Raw genomic sequence first — 16321 nt, forward strand, 5'->3', positions numbered from 1 at the left:
TGAAGAAGCATCTTTTTTTTAAAAAAAAAAGGGCACACGGGTTCGAGCCCTGGTCCGGGAAGATCCCACATGCCGCGGAGCAACTAAGCCCGTGTGCTACAACTGAGCCTGCGCTCCAGAGGCCGTGAGCCACAACTACGGAAGCCCACGCCCCTAGAGCCCGTGCTCCACAATAAGAGAAGCCACCGCGATGAGAAGCCCGCGCACCGCACGAAGAGTAGCCCCCCGCTCGTCGCAACTAGAGAAAGCCCTCACACAGCAACAAAGACCCAACGTAGCCAAAAATAAAAATAAATAAATTTAAAAATATATATTTATTTATTTGGCTGCACCAGGTCTTAGTTGTGGCATGCGGGATCTTCGTGGCTGCATGCAGGATCTTTAGTTGCAGCATGCTAACTCTTAGTTGCAGCATGTGGGATCTAGATTCCTGACCAGGGATGGAACCCGGGCCCCCTGCATTGGGATTGCGGAGTTTTAGCCACTGGACCACCAGGGAAGTCCCTGAAGAAGCATCTTAAGACACCTTTCAAAGCAGCCCCAGGCGGTTTTCAGAGTTCTTCAAAGCTTCATCATAATGGCAAGATAATTCTCCAAGCAAGCCTTCTCTACCTCGCTACATCGCCGGCGTCCAGTGATAAGCAAAAACATCTTAAGCATCTATACGGTTCAAACGCAAGAGAACCAGACGAAGCACACGCCCAGGTCTGGTTGGCCGGCTACGCCCCTTCCAGGACACCCAACCGGCTTGTCCAATCACCGGGAGGGAGGGCAAGTCGGGGATGACGCCAGGATCCAAGATGGCGTCCTGGCCCCACCCTTTATTTCGCGGGGCCTCTCCCTGCGGAGCCACGCCCCTGCCGTACGCCGTCCCTACGTGTCCAATCACTGAGAGGAAAGGCGGGTCAAGGTCCGTGCCTGCTACAAACATGGCGACCGCAGAACGCTCTGGAGCTCCAGTCTTTCGTCAGCTGTTGGCGTAAGCTGTGTTGGAAATTATGTTCCCCTGAAGCCGCGCGCCGCAGCGCCTGTCTGTGGCAAGAAGTGGATGTGAAGGGCAGGGCGGACGTCCTGCTTCGGGTTTCAGCGTTGAGGCTCCGAGCAGAGGGGTAGCGCTGATGTCGGCTCCAGGCCGGGCGATGTGGGGGAGGGCAGCAGCTCGCCCCCTTCCCCGCTGTTTCCAGAATCCCTGCGGGTGTCAGCGTGGCCAGAGCTGTCCACCTGTACACACTGGACCCCAGTATACCTGTCAGCTTCAGCTGAGTAGATGTATCTCGGGTTTTGTTTTTTTTTTTCCCTCAGTCATGAGGGATGGAGGCTTCAGTTTAGCAGACAAACTGTCTGGGGCCCAAAAGAGAAAAAAGTCTCAGCCTGTTCAAGAAGTGAAGCAAAAGCTACGCAGAACCCTGACATCCTTGTTCCTGTAACCTTTCTGAGTTATGAACCAATCCCGGTTATGATGGAACTGGCATGGCCGTCATATGTATGCCTACCTGGCATGATATATTTAGGAATGAAAAATGCACGTTACTTCTGTGAAGTGAAGAAACTGCACAACCTAAAAGTTGAGAATTATTTTTTATTTGGTGGCTTTTCTGAGCACCTAAGCCAGGAAGACAGCCTCTCAGATCGCTTTGGGGGACTGCTCCAAAGAGGCAAGGGAGGAGCCAGGATATATACGAGTTTTCCAGCAAAAACCAGGTAGTGGAACATCAAAAGATTACTGTTAATAAAACCAAAAACAACTATACCCCAATTGGAAAAAAAAAAAGAACAGACATTCCAAGTTAGTGAATTTAGGGCTTTTCTGTGTATGGGAAGTTGCAAGAGTCTGGGCTCATTGAAATTATTCCTTTGATATGCACCTTAGCTATCTAGGACCAATATACTGTTCTTTTTTCCATCCTGAATCCCCTCAGAGTGCACAGTTGGGATGGCTTTAGTGGTTGATGGGTTGATGGCCGCAATAGCCTTTGTTGACTGATATGTCAAGCAACATTTTTCATTCACACATCTATTTTCAAAATTTTCATCTTAGGAGCCTGGAAGCTGAACATGACAGGGTCCAAGCCCAATCAACCTAAGACCGCTAAGAAGAGAGAGGGTTATAGGATTGTGGGGAGATGTGAAGTTTAGATGAAATTTAAATGAAACACTGTTTTGATAGACTCAAAGGAAAGCAGGACTTTCTAAAGTGGTCAACATCAGCCCTAGACAGCAAAATGAACCCATGGTCCTGTTTCTTTGAAAATGTTGTCCAGAAACCCCTTTTCTGAAGCTTTGCCCCTGGGTTGTAAATTGAAACTTTCATTCATACTGATAAAATGTAAAACATCAAAGTTTCTGAGAATCTTTGATTTTAGAGAACAAAGTTTCTCAATAAGTAAGAAATCAGTAGTTACTCAGAGAAGAGGGTTATTATGACCCTTCATAGATGTAGCATTCATTGGCAGAAATATTGTTTCCTGTTAACTTTACAGTTGTCTTTATTTATATCTGTTTTTCCTGCCCAGTGACTAGCCATGCAGGTTTTACTTTCTCAGTCAGAGCTAACTTTAAAAAAATATTTATTTATTTATTTATTTATTTTGGCTGTGCCGGATATTAGTTGCATCACGTGGACTTAGTTGCAGCATGTGGGATCTAGTTCCCCCACTAGGGGATGAACCCAGGCCCCCTGCGTTGGGAGCTCAGAGTCTTACCCACTGGACCACCAGGGAAGTCCCCAGAGCTAACTTTTACTTAACAAATGTTGACGATATAGCAGGAAGGTACCCTGAGGGTTTCATCAATGGGGAAATTTTAGATCTTTTCTGTTGCAAAGCAGGAGGTAAACTCACCACAGGTGATGACATAAACTTGGATGAGCAAGATGTCCATCATGAGGAGGACATTGGCCTATTAAATCACAGGAACCTGAGTGAGATCAAATGAAGCTTACTTAGCAAGCCAGTGGTTGCTCACTTCCAACTTCAAGTTCCCAAAGAGGTTGATGGACCCTGAAATGGGTCAGGACTCTTGGGATACAGTGCCCAGTTTCTTTCAGTAGTGCAAGTTTGTCTAATACTCCAAATGCCTGGATGGGGTATTTTGTGGTTTGTCTTTTCTGTTTAATAACCAAGGAGTTAGTGTTGGTTTCTGTGCCAATACAAATTGGTCCAGTGTCAAGAAAAGATTTCAGGAAATATGGTGATAGAACAAGGGGATTAGCAGATGATGCTAACTATTATACATAGAATGGATAAGCAACAAGGTCCTATTGTATAGCACAGGGAACTATCACTTTGCTGTACAGCAGAAGTTAACACAACACTGTAAATCAACTATACTTCAATAAAATAATTTAAAAAAATACTTGGGAAACATATCAGATCTAAGGAACATGGTGAGGCCACAGCAAAGTTGGTGGCTTTTGTTGCCTTTGAGTATTAGAAGCTGTTGACAAACAGTTGTCATGCTCTAAAATAGATCATTAAACTCATTTTCTGTGGAACACAGAATATTCTGTTGCATAGAAGGCTCACTAACACCAAGGTTACATATGCATTCTCACATTATATTACAGAACTGAAGCCAGTTTTGAAAGAGAAAATTAGCTACGTACCACATGGTGCTCGAAATAGCTGAAGAAATGCAGAATGAACTAACAGGCTAACAGGCCTCCAAACCCAGAACAAGTTCCCAGAGCTGGTAAAAGCAGCCGAATTCTTGAGTGTGATCATAGATGGGAACACTGGTGTCTCTTCCAAAGAAAATCTCTCCCTCTTTGTGTGCCGTTTTCACCAGACTGAAGAAGGTAAGTGGAGTTTTATTTAATATCTGATTGATTTCGTAGAGGCTGTTGACATGACTGAGAATCTCCCGACAGAATGCTTCTTGCAGAGAATAGCAGTCTGCGGTTTACCAAAGGAATTACTGCAGGGTTTCTGTGATCAGAGGGTGATTCCATGAATGACCAGCTGGAAGGATTTGTTCTTGGCTTCTAAGATGCAGGCGCTGGACTCAGCTATTATTTGGTCCTGTGCAGTGGAGCCAGTCACCAAACTTCTAGACGCTGTGGGCAAAGTGATGGTACGCTAAAGGCATTCTCAGAGCACTTCACAGCTCAGCTGGGTTTGCTGCAGGCATTCCTGAGTGAAGGGGGTGAACACTGGGAGGAGGAAGAGGAGTGGGATGTCATGATTTATAAGGAAAATACATATGTGGTCATCCAGATGGCCAGAACCCTTGGAATTTCCTAAATGTTCAGAGTGGTAAAGGTGTCTCTTGTTGTGTTAATGAGGTGACTTTTAGAAGTAGGATGGGGGTGGGTTGCCAGGAAAGAACCAACTCTGTGATTAGAGGGTTGGAACTTTCAGTCCCACCCCCTGATTTTCAGGAAGAGGGGAGAGGAGCCTGAGATTGACTCAGTTGCCATTGGCCAATGATTTAGTCAATTGTAGGTATGTAATGAAGCCTCTATGAAAACCCAGAAGGACAGCTTTTGGTCCCATTTTTGGAGAGCTTCCACGTGGAGAGCGACAGTGCTTCCTCATGCTCATATGAGGACCCCATGCTCTAAGAGGCCAGAAGTGCCTTTGTTGGGTACCTCGCCGTATGTCTTTTCATCTGGCTGTTAATTTGTATCCTTTAATATCCTTTTATAATAAATCAGTCATCTGGTGAGTACATGGGTTTTCCTGAGTTCTGTGAGTCGTTTTAGCAGGTCATTTGGACCCGAGGAGGATGTCCTGGGAACCTCTGATTTGTAGCCAGTTGGTCAGAAGCACAGGTAAGGACCTGGGCTTGCGACTGGCGTCTGAAGTGAAGGGTGGTCTTGTGAGACTGAGCCCTTTACCTGGGTAGCTAGTGTCAGAACTGAGTTGATTTCTCAGACACCTGCTGGTGTCTAAGAATTTCTTGTTGGTGTGGGGAAGCCTCCACACACACACATGTTGGAATTGATTCTGGGAACCCTTTTCAAGGAGGAACAGAGTAGTATCAGAGAAAATACCAGGTGGACAGCATCTCAGTGTCTGTGTCTTTTCAAGGCTAAGTGTACAGTCATCCTCAAAGTTTTGCAGGAAATAGGCACGCACAGCGTGCTGAAAGACCTTTTTTTTATTCCATCACCAAGTTTGACTTCCTAGTGATGATGGTGTGTTGAATAAACCCTTTCACACACCAACTCCTTGCCTCAGGACATGCAGCAGGCTGATACTGACCTCATTGACTTGTTTAATGAAGCCACCTTGTAATCCAGAGGTTCCTGAAAATGAAGGACAGTGAGACCCAGGCTTGATGTCCTTGTACAATGAAGTAAAGCATGGGAAGAGAAGAATTTCCTCCTACTCTGCCCATGTTTTGTGGCCAAAAATTTCCCCACAGTGTCTTCACAGCCACAGGCCTCCAGGAGAGCCCCAGAAAGGCCTTGTTCGTTCCCCTTCTGAACCATGTCATTTTTGAAGTGCAGGAACAGCAAAGTTCTTGCTGTGATTAATTTCTTAGTCCCTCATTCCAAGCAATCTGTGTTTGCTGGAGAATGGTGAGGCCGAGGTGTCACTGTATGAGGCTTTCAAGGGAGATATACTCCCTACATGGCCAGGTGTAAAGCACAGCTGGAGAGGTAGATGGCTGGGTAGATGGATGTTCCCAGGCAAGAACAACCAAATAATAGCCTTGCTGCACTGTAACACTTGAACCTCATCTCCTACCCCAGCATTAATGCAGCCCTCTCCATTCTGGCCACTATTTTGGCCACTATACCTGTCTATGTCCTGCCTGGAGGGTGGAGAGTATCAGAATCTGAAAGAAGCACTCTGGAAGGAAGCAAGAGCTTGCCTGGGCTGCCCCTGACATGTATTCCTCAGGACAGCTGATATGCATGAGGTCTTGGATGACTTTGACCCATATTCACACTGACCGTGGTTGGAATGTTTTCTGAGTTGCTGAATATACGGGTACTTGGAACTTGCCCCAGGGCAAACGTGTCAGCTGAACATGTTTTTGGGATTTGCTGTCTGTTTTATAAGATTGTTTTAGGGAATTCCCTGATGGTCCAGTGGTTAGGACTGCATGCTTTCACTGCTGTGGCCGGGGTTCAATCCCTGGTCGGGGAACTAAGATCCCACAAGCTGCGCAGTGCGGTCAAAAAAAAAAAAGTTTTAAAAAGGCTTTCCAGTAAATGGAGTTTGTACTTGTACTAGGGGAAGTAGTTTTACCAAGGAAATGGCAATTCCTCGGTTCTTGTCCTCCCGAAGAAAAGAATGCAATCGAGAGATGTAGAGCAGTTTTTAAGCAGCACGAGTTTTATTAAGCAAAATGAAAGTATGTTCCCGGGAAAGGAGAGCAGGCTGTCTGGAAACCAGAAGCAGCCTCGCAATGGGAATAGGGTTGGGTTTTTTAGGGTGGTGGTCCCTCCCTGTGTCCTGTTATTTGACAAGTTGATTGACTGACAGCTTTAGCTTATATAACTTTTCTCCTGTGCGCAGGCGCTTACCCAAGTGAAACCCACGGGGTTGGGGGTGTGTGCAAAACTGCAATGTTAATTTATTACAAATATGGCATCATGAACCCCAGGTTACTTTGTGCTACTTTTTAGTTTTTGGTGCACCTGCGTCAGCCTGTGCTGCTCGTTTTATCTTGCTTGATCCTGATGAGGCTGGAAACTTAGTGGTCCTTGACCACAAAATGGAGGATCTCTGGGTGTGTTCTGATCACCAGTGTCCAGGTGGGGGGAGGGAACGATGACCCTGTCCAGGACGGGGTGGGGACCTGCTCATGTCTGACTAACTACTTAACAGTAGATTCTGCAAAACTTTAGTGCAGTTAGGTTGAGAGAAAATAGCATAAGAGGCAGGCAGGGGTGTTCAATACATTTGAAATCCAATCACTGTGGTTCAGTAAAGAAAACAAGTTGTGTGCAGACTCTTAAATGCAAGTGGCCTTTTAAATTTTCTTTACCTTCTGTTATTAGAACATGAAACTTTGCAGAGAAACCTTGGGTAGAAACTCAGGCACACTTGTTAAAAAGGCAACAGTATCTAGTATAGAATCATTAGTACAGTCAAGGAATCCTTTTTTTGGAACCTGAGACAGGGGAGAGGGAGGAAAAGTGAGACCTTTAGGGAGAAGGGAAGAGATAGAGAAAAAAGAAGGGCATGCCTGTGGCGTGGCAAGGAGTGGGCAGACACATTCAGTCGTTGCTTCTGGTTCTCTGGCGGAAACACAGGCTGTTGAGTCCTCTCTGGGTTCACCCCTGCCCCCTGGCAGTGTGATGTTGGTCTGAGTTACTTAATCTCTTAATCTCCTTTCCTCTGTGAAATGGGGTTTAAAAGCTTTCTCTATTTCCCTAAACATTGTTGGTAGGGTGAATTTAGATAGGGGATGTGAAAAATAATTTGTAATTATAAGACTGTATATGTGTTTAACTACCCTGGTGCTGAAAGGTTTGTAATGAGACCATGTTTTTTGATTAATTTATTTAGCAAACGCTTATGAACACATAACGATCATAGCTCTTATTTGTTGGACATATTTTTTTGTGCCAAACCCTGTGCTAAGTAGGCCCTGTGGGCAATAAGACATGCCCTGCCCTCAAAAAACTCTATCCTGGGACGACTCTTTGCTCTAGCCTCTGATAGCTCAGTGCTGCAGCCTGGGATGAATTCACCTGACTGGACCCTGTATCCTAGCTTGGGACTGCCTTTCCCTCTGGAGAGTTGGATCTGGTTTACTCTTGCCTTTGTGCTCATTTGAGCCTGGGAATGAGGGCTTTTCCTCAGTGTGGGCTGGCAGAACTCTGGCAGAGACGGACAAGAGTGTCCTTTATGATGGCTGTGTTGAACCAACTGTAGAATGAATTTACCTCAGAAAGTCAGGCTTTCTGCTGGATGAAGGGGTGATAGAGATGTAGGGGGAATTTGTGGGAAGGAGTAGAGTGTTGGTTGGGATCCCAGAACAAGGTTGGTGCTCCTGCACCAGTGGACAGGGTCACTTCTGAAAAAGTAAAGGGACAAAGATACATGGGATGACCTTTAGCTCCAGTGAGAGTACTCATGATATCTTGGCTGGCTCAATACTTAAATACCTTGGAATTCTATGACCTACTGTGTCCTCTCATTGATTCCTTACAAGACAAAGTTCCCATGAGGTGGGGAAATGACTCTAACAGGAGACCATATGTTATTGTCAAAAGACAGTTTTATCATGTTCCCAATACTTAATGTCTGTGAATCTGGGCAAGTCATTTGCCTTCTCTAAACCTCAGTTTCCCTTGTGGTAAAATAAAGGTGAAAAATGTCAACTTCCAAGGGCTGTTAGGACTAAAAGGAATAATCTATATCAGGAATCAGCAAACTTTCCTTGTAAAGGGCGTCATAGTGAATATGTTAGAATTTTTGGCCATAGAATCTCAGCCACAACTATTCATCTCATTCGTTTTAGTGCAAAAGCAGCCATAGATAACACAAAAATGAATGGGTGTGGCTCTGCTCCTATAAGCTATTTACCAAAACAGGCAGTGGCTGGAATTAACCCATGGGCCATGGTCTGCCAACCCCTGGTCTAGATGAGGTCCTTAACCTATCACAGAATCCATCTTCAATTAGTCTCTGTAATGTATTGAATAATTAAGAGCTCTAATTAAGAGCTTCTTAAAAAAAATGTGTTCTAAGAGCTTTTTAAATAATTAATTAATTAATTAATTAATTTTTGGCTGTGTTGGGTCTTCGTTGCTGCGCTCAGGCTTTCTCTAGTTGCAGCAAGCCGGGGCTACTCTTCGTTGTGGTGTGCGGGCTTCTCATTGTGGTGGCTTCTTTTGTTGTGGAGCACGGGCTCTAGGTGCACGGGCTTCAGTAGTTGTGGCACATGGGCTCTAGAGCGCAGGCTCAGTAGTTGTGGCACATAGGCTTAGTTGCTCCGTGGCATGTGGGATCTTTCCAGACCAGGGCTCGAACCCATGTACCCTACATTGGTAGGCGGATTCTTAACCGCTGCACCACCAGGGAAGCCCTGAAGACTGGTTTTAGAATTCTTTTGTCTTTTCGCTCCTTTTCCCCATTCCTTTCTCTCCTCTCCTCTTTTTAAATTGAGGTATAGTTGATTTACAATGTTGTGCTAATTTCTGCTGTACAGCAAAGTGATTCAGTTATACATATATATATATACACATTCTTTTTAAAATATATATATTTATTTATTTGTTTATTTATTTTATTTTTGGCTGCGTTGGGTCTTCATTGATGCTCTCGGGCTTTCTCTAGTTGCGGCAAGCAGGGGCTATTTGTTGCGGTGCACGGGCTTCTCATTGCGGTGGCTTCTCTTGTTGCAGAGCATGGGCTCTAGGTGCGTGGGCTTCACTAGTTACAGCACACGGGCTCAGTAGTTGTGGCTCGCAGGCTCTAGAGCGCAGGCTCAATAGTTGTGGCGCATGGGCTTAGTTGCTCTGCGGCATGTGGGATCTTCCCAGACCAGGGCTTGAACCTGTGTCTCCTGCATTGGCAGGTGGATTCTTAACCACTGTGCCACCAGAGAAGTCCCTATATATACATTCATTTTTTTAATGTTCTTTTCCAGCATTGTTTATCATAGGATACTGAATATAATTTTCTGTGCTATACAGTAGGACTTTGTTGTTTATCTATTCCATATATAATAGCTTACATCTGCTAACCCCAACCTCCGACTCCATTTCCCCCCCAACTCCTCCGCCTTGGCGACCACAAGTCTGTTCTCTACATCCGTGAGTCTGTTTCTGTTTTGTAAATATGTTCCTTTGTGTCATATTTTAGATTCACATATAAGTGGTATCATATGGTATTTGTCTTTCTCTTTCTGACTTACTTCACTTAGTATGATACTCTCTAGTTGCATCCATGTTGTTGCAAATGGCATTATTTCATTCTTTTTAATGGCTGAGTAGTATTCCATCGTATATATGTACTACATCTTCTTTATGCATTCATCTGTCGATGGACATTTAGGTTATTTCCATGTCTTGGCTATTGTGAATAGTGCCGCTATGAACATAGGGGTGCATGTATCTTTTTTTTTTAATAGATCTTTATTGGAGTATAATTGCATCACAATACTGTGTTAGTTTCTGTTGCACAACAAAGCGAATCAGCCATATGCATACACATGTCCCCATATTCCCTCCCCCTTAAGCCTCCCTCCCATCCCCCCATCCCACCCTTCTAGGTCATCACAAAGCACTGAGCCAACCTCCCTGTGCTATGCTGCTGCTTCCCACTAGCCAAATACTTGGCATTCAGTAGTGTATATATGTCAATGCTACTCTCACTTCGCCCCACCTTCACCCTTCCATCCCATGTCCTCAAGTCCATTTTCTATGTCTACCTCTTTATTCCTGCCCTGCGACTAGGTTCATCAGTACCTTTTTTTTTAGATCCCATATATATGTGTTAGGATATGGTATTTGTTTTTCTCTTTCTGACTTACTTCACCCTGTATGACAGACTCTGGGTTCATCCACTTCACTACAAATAACTCAATTTCGATTCTTTTTATGGCTGAGTAATATTCCATTTTATATATGTGCCACATCTTCTTTAGCCATTCATCTGTCTATGGACATTTAGGTTGCTGCCATGTCCTGGCTATTGTAAATAGTGCTGCAATGAACATTGTGGTACATGTCTCTTTTTGAATTATGGTTTTCTCAGGGTATATGCCTGGTAGTGGGATTGCTGGGTCATATGGTAGTTATATTTTTAGTTTTTTAAGGAACCTCCATACTGTTCTCCATAGTGGCTGTATCAATTTACATTCCCACCAACAGTGCAGGAGGGTTCCCTTTTCACCACACCCTTTCCAGCATTTATTGTTTCTAGATTTTTTGATGATGGCCATTCTGACTGGTGTGAAATGATATCTCATTGTAGTTTTGATTTGCATTTCTCTAATGATTAATGACGTTGAGCATTCTTTCATGTGTTTGTTGGCAGTGTGTATATCTTCTTAGGAGAAATGTCTATTTAGGTCTTCTGCCCATTTTTCGATTGGGTTGTTTGTTTTTTTGTTATTGAGCTGCATGAGCTGCTTGTAAATTTTGGAAATTAATCCTTTGTCAGTTGCTTGATTTGCAAATATTTTCTCCCATTCTGAGGGTTGTCTTTTGGTCTTGTTTATGGTTTCCTTTGCTGTGCAAAAGCTTTGAAGTTTCATTAGGTTCCATTTGTTTATTTTTGTTTTTATTTTCATTTCTCTAGGAGGTGGGTCAAAAAGGATCTTGCTGTGATTTATGTCATAGAGTGTTCTGCCTATGTTTTACTCTAAGAGTTTGATAGTTTCTGGCCTTACATTTAGGTCTTTCCATTTTGAGCTTATTTTTGTGTATGGTATTAGGGAGTGATCTAATCTCATACTTTTACATGTACCTGTCCTGTTTGCCCAGCATCACTTATTGAAGAGGCTGTCCTTTCTCCACTGTACATTCCTGCCTTCTTTATTAAACATAAGGTGACCATATGTGCGTGGGTTTATCTCTGGGCTTTCTATCCTGTTCCATTGATCTGTCTTTCTGTTTTTGTGCCAGTACCATACTGTCTTGATTACTGTAGCTTTGTAGTATAGTCTGAAATCAGGGAGCCTGATTCCTCCAGCTTCGTTTTTCATTCTCAATATTGCTTTGGCTATTCGGGGTGTTTTGTGTCTCCATACAAATTGTGAAGTTTTTTGTTCTAGTTCTGTGAAAAATGCCAGGGGTAGTTTGATAGGGATTGCATTGAATCTGTAGATTGCTTTGGGTAGTAGAGTCATTTTCACAATGTTGATTCTTCCAATCCAAGAACATGGTATATCTCTCCATCTCTTTGTATCATCTTTAATTTCTTTCATCACTGTCTTATAATTTTCTGCATACAGGTCTTTTGTCTCCTTAGGTAGGTTTATTCCTAGATATTTTATTCTTTTTGTTGCAATGGTAAATGGGAGTGTTTTCTTGATTTCACTTTCAGATTTTTCATCATTAGTATATAGGAATGCAAGGGATTTCTTTGCATTAATTTTGTATCCTGCTACTTTACCAAATTCATTGATTAGCTCTAGTAGTTTCCTGGTAGCATCTTTAGGATTCTCTATGTATAGTATCATGTGATCTGCAAACAGTGACAGCTTTACTTCTTTTCCGATTTGGATTCCTTTTATTTCCTTTTCTTCTCTGATTGCTGCGGCTCAAACTTCCAAAACTATGTTGAATAAGAGTGGTGAGAGTGGGCAACCTTGTCTTGTTCCTGATCTTAGTGGAAATGCTTTCAGTTTTTCACCATTGAGGACGATGTTGGCTGTGGGTTTGTTATATATGGCCTTTATTATGTTGAGGAAAGTTCCCTCTATGCCTACTTTCTGCAGGGTTTTTATCATAACTGGGTGTTGAATTTTGTCAGAAGTTTTCTCTGCATCTATTGAGATGATCATATGGGTTTTCTCCTTCAATTTGTTAATATGGTGTATCACATTGATTGATTTGCGTATATTGAAGAATCCTTGCATTCTGGAATAAATCCCCCTTGATCATGGTGTATGATCCTTCTAATGTGCTGTTGGATTCTGTTTGCTAGCATTTTGTTGAGGATTTTTGCATCTATGTTCATCAGTGATATTGGCCTGTAGTTTTCTTTCTTTGTGACATCCTTGTTTGGTTTTGGTATCAAGGTGATGGTGGCCTCGTAGAATGAGGTTGGGAGTGTTCCTCCCTCTGCTATATTTAAGAAGAGTTTGAGAAGGATAGTTGTTAGCTCTTTTCTAAATATTTGATAGAATTCGCCTGTGAAGCCATCTGGTCCTGGACTTTTGTTTGTTGGAAGATTTTTAATCACAGTTTCAGTTTCAGTGCTTGTGATTGGTCTGTTCATATTTTCTGTTTCTTCCTGATTCAGTCTTGGCAGGTTGTGCATTTCTAAGAATTTGTCCATTTCTTCCAGGTTGTCCATTTTATTGGCATAGAGTTGCTTGTAGTAATCTCTCATGATCTTTTGTATTTCTGCAGTGTCAGTTGTTACTTCTGCTTTTTCATTTCTAATTCTATTGATTTGAGTCTTCTCCCTTTTTTTCTTGATGAGTTTGGCTAATGGTTTATCAATTTTGTTTATCTTCTCAGAGAACCAGCTTTTAGTTCTATTGATCTTTGCTATCATTTCCTTCATTTCTTTTTCATTTATTTCTGATCTGATTTGTATGATTACTTTTCTTCTGCTAACTTTGGGGTTTTTTTTGTTCTTCTTTCTCTAATTGCTTTAGGTGAAAGGTTAGGTTGTTTATTCGAGATGTTTCCTGTTTCTTACGGTAGGATTGTATTGCTATAAACTTCCCTCTTAGGACTGCTTTTGCTGCATCCCATAGGTTTTGGGTCGTCATGTCTCCATTGTCATTTGTTTCTCGGTATTTTTTTACTTCCTCTTTGATTTCTTCAGTGATCACTTTGTTATTAAGTAGTGTATTGTTTAGCCTCTATGTGTTTGTATTTTTTACAGATCTTTTCCTGTAATTGATATCTAGTTTCATAGCGTTGTGGTCGGAAAAGATACTTGATACAATTTCAATTTTCCTAAATTTACCAAGGCTTGATTTGTGACCCAAGATATGATCTATCCTGGAGAATGTTCCATGAGCACTTGAGAAAAATGTGTATTCTGTAGTTTTTGGATGGAATGTCCTATAAATATCAATTAAGTCCATCTTGTTTAATGTATCATTTAAAGCTTGTGTTTCCTTATTTATTTTCATTTTGGATCACCTGTCCATTGGTGAATGTGGGGTGTTAAAGTCCCCTACTATGAATGTGTTGCTGTCGATTTCCCCTTTTATGGCTGTTAGTATTTGCCTTATGTATTGAGGTGCTCCTATGTTGGGTGCATAAATATTTACAATTGTTATATCTTCTTCTTGGATTGATCCCTTGATCATTATGTAGTGTCCTTCTTTGTCTCTTGTAATAGTCTTTATTTTAAAGTCTATTATGTCTGATATGAGAATTGCTACTCCAGCTTTCTTTCGGTTTCCATTTGCATGGAATATCTTTTTGCATCCCCTTACTATCAGTCTGTATGTGTCTCTAGGTCTGAAGTGGGTCTCTTGTAGGCAGCAAATATATGGGTCTTGTTTTTGTATCCATTCAGCCAACCTGTGTCTTTTGGTGGGAGCATTTAGTCCATTTACATTTAAGGTAATTATCGATATGTATGTTCCTATTCCCATTTTCTTAATTGTTTTGGGTTTGTTATTATAGGTCTTTTCCTTCTCTTGTGTTTCTTGCCTAGAGAAGTTCCTTTAGCAGTTGTTGTAGATCTGGTTTGGTGGTGTTGAATTCTCTCAGCTTTTGCTTGTCTGTAAAGGTTTTAATTTCTCTGTCGAATCTGAATGAGATGCTTGCTGGGTAGAGCAATCTTGGTTGCAGGTTTTTCTCCTTCATCACTTTAGATATGTCCTGCCAGTCCCTTCTGGCTTGCAGAGTTTCTGCTGAAAGATCAGCTGTTAACCTTATGGGGATTCCCTTGTGTGTTATTTGTTGTTTTTCCCTTGCTGCTTTTAATATGCTTTCTTCGTATTTAATTTTTGACAGTTTGATTAATATGTGTCTTGGCGTATTTCTCCTTGGATTTATCCTGTATGGGACTCTCTGTGTTTCCTGGACTTGATTCACTATTTCCTTTCTTATATTAGGGAAGTTTTCAACTATAATCTCTTCAAATATTTTCTCAGTCCCTTTCTTTTTCTCTTCTTCTTCTGGAACCCCTATAATTTGAATGTTGGTGCATTTAATGTTGTCCCAGAGGTCTCTGAGACTGTCCTCAGTTCTTTTCCTTCTTTTTTCTTTATTCTGCTCTGCAGTAGTTATTTCCACTATTTTATCTTCCAGGTCACTTATCTGTTCTTCTGCCTCAGTTATTCTGCTATTGATCCCATCTAGAGTATTTTTAATTTCATTTATTGTGTTGTTCATCGTTGCTTGTTTCATCTTTAGTTCTTCTAGGTCCTTGTTAAATGTTTCTTGCATTTTCTCTATCCTATTTCCAAGATTTTGGATCATCTTTACTATCATTATTCTGAATTCTTTTTCAGGTAGACTGCCTATTTCCTCTTCATTTGTTAGGTCTGGTGGGTTTTTATCTTGCTCCTTCAACTGCTGTGTGTTTTTCTGTCTTCTCATTTTGCTTATCTTACTGTGTTTGGGGTCTCCTTTTTGCAGGCTGCAGGTTCGTAATTCCCGTTGTTTTTGGTGTCTGTCCCCAGTGGCTAAGGTTGGTTCAGTGGGTTGTGTAGGCTTCCTGGTGGAGGGGACTAGTGCCTGTGTTCTGGTGGATGAGGCTGGATCTTGTCTTTCTGGTGGGCAAGTCCACGTCTGTTGGTGTGTTTTGGGGTGTCTGTGGACTTATTATGATTTTAGGCAGCCTCTGTGCTAAGGGGTGGGGTTGTGTTCCTGTCTTGCTAGTTGTTTGGCATAGGGTGTCCAGCACTTTAGCTTGCTGGTCGTTGAGTGAAGCTGGGTGCTGGTGTTGAGATGGAGATCTCTGGGAGAGTTTCACCGTTTGATATTATGTGGAGCTGGGAGGTCTCTTGTGGACCAGTGTCCTGAAGTTGGCTCTCCCACCTCAGAGGTACAGCACTGACTCCTGGCTGCAGCACCAAGAGCCTTTCATCCACACGGCTCAGAATAAAAGGGAGAAAAAGTAGAAAGAAAGAATTAATAGAAGAAGAAAGAAAGAAAGAAAGAAAAAGAAAGGGAGGGAGGGAGGAAGGAAGGAAGGAAAAAAGAAAGAAAGAAGATAAAGTAAAATAAAATAAAGTAAGATAAAATAAAGTTATTAAAATAAAAAATAATTAAGAAGAAAAATTTAAAAAAAAATAATGGACGGATAGAACCCTAGGACAAATGGTGGAAGCAAAGCTATACAGACAAAATCTCACACAGAAACATATACATACACACTCACGAAAAGAGGAAAAGGGGAAAAAATCATCAATCTTGCTCTCAAAGTCCACCTCCTCAATTTGGGATGATTCATTGTCTATTCATGTATTCCACAGATGCAGGGTACATCAAGTTGATTGTGGAGCTTTAATCCGCTTCTTCTGAGGCTGCCGGGAGAGATTTCCCTTTCTCTTCTTTGTTCTCACAGCTCCCAGGGATTCAGCTTTGGATTTGGCCCCGCCTCTGCGTGTAGGTCGCCGGAGGGCGTCTGTTCTTAGCGCAGACAGGACGGGCTTAAAGGAGCAGCTGCTTTGGGGACTCTGGCTCACTCAGGCCGGGGGTAGGAAGAGGTACGGAGTGCAGGGCGAGCCTGCGGTGGCAGAGGCCAGCGGGACGTTGCACCAGCCTGAG

The sequence above is a fragment of the Grampus griseus genome, assembly GCF_964374135.1.
Source record: "Grampus griseus genome assembly, chromosome: 10".
Lineage (NCBI taxonomy): Eukaryota > Metazoa > Chordata > Mammalia > Artiodactyla > Delphinidae > Grampus > Grampus griseus.